Source organism: Mandrillus leucophaeus, unplaced genomic scaffold (assembly GCF_000951045.1).
Source record: "Mandrillus leucophaeus isolate KB7577 unplaced genomic scaffold, Mleu.le_1.0 Scaffold475, whole genome shotgun sequence".
Lineage (NCBI taxonomy): Eukaryota > Metazoa > Chordata > Mammalia > Primates > Cercopithecidae > Mandrillus > Mandrillus leucophaeus.
The window spans coordinates 5,258-6,270 of NW_012105087.1; the positions used below are offsets into that span (position 1 = coordinate 5,258).

Below are 1,013 nucleotides of genomic sequence, written 5' to 3' on the forward strand. Positions count from 1 at the left end.
GGTCTGGGAGCCACACAATGGCAGAGGGAGCAGGAAACACTATGCAAATAGAGGCCAGGACAGCAGGGAGGGGCTGTTCATGACAGAACACAGGTAAAACTATCCTTGGAAAGTGAGTGTGGAGAAACACAGATCATACCTGAGACCTGGTGGATTAGAGCACTGGCTACTGGGGAATTGAAAGGAAGGGGCTTCACCGTGCGGAGGACCAGAGGTGCCAATCTTGGAAACGCAGAATTGCTGGGAGATGGGGAGGCATGGACAAAGGAAGCATCCTCTGGAGACTCGTGGTGAGGAGAACAAATGAATGGAGTAACTGGCAGAAATTAGAGGTCCTGGTAGAACAAAATAGAATCCCACAATGAGAACACACACCATGTATGTCCCCCAAGGAAGACAATATCTCCTAAAAACTCAAGCACCTCATATCCAGTAATGCGATCCATGTATCAAGATCGTGAGAAAAGATTATTAAACATGCTAAACTCAGCGAGACCTGATTGCCTCGTGAGAACTCTGTTAAGGATGAGTACTACTCAGCAAGTGATGACTGTGACATTCACTTTTGAATAGCTCATAAGCATTAATACATTTCATTGTGGATCTAAACCAAAACCAAGGTGGGGACAAGATGACAATCACAGAATGTCACTGGTATATGTTTAGGTTCAAATACTATTATGAGAAGTGGCAGGTAAAGAAGGTAGAAAAAAAAACACATCATGTAATTGACTGTTGTATGGAAATATTTGACGTTGAAAGTTATAATTTAAAACATATAAACCAAATATTAGAAGTGTGTCTAGTTCAAAGGGGGGAAAACTATCGAAAACATTTTTAGTGCAATATTAACCATGAGCTATACAACCCTTCCTAAATGCCAAAGGCACACACAGACACACACACACACACACAAAGAATACAAATAACCAGAACCAAGAAATGTAGTAAATACATTCTGCTACATATGGTAAACATAGCCTACCATGTGGAAGAGATTAGAAAATAAACAG

At 41.2% G+C, this 1,013-nt stretch overlaps 1 pseudogene across 1 annotated transcript in view; it reads right to left on the bottom strand.

The window, feature by feature from the left end:
• Nucleotides 1–1,013, bottom strand: part of LOC105550294 — a 931,651-nt pseudogene that overhangs the window by 3,473 nt on the left and 927,165 nt on the right. The gene's annotated exons all lie outside the window — the stretch shown is intronic.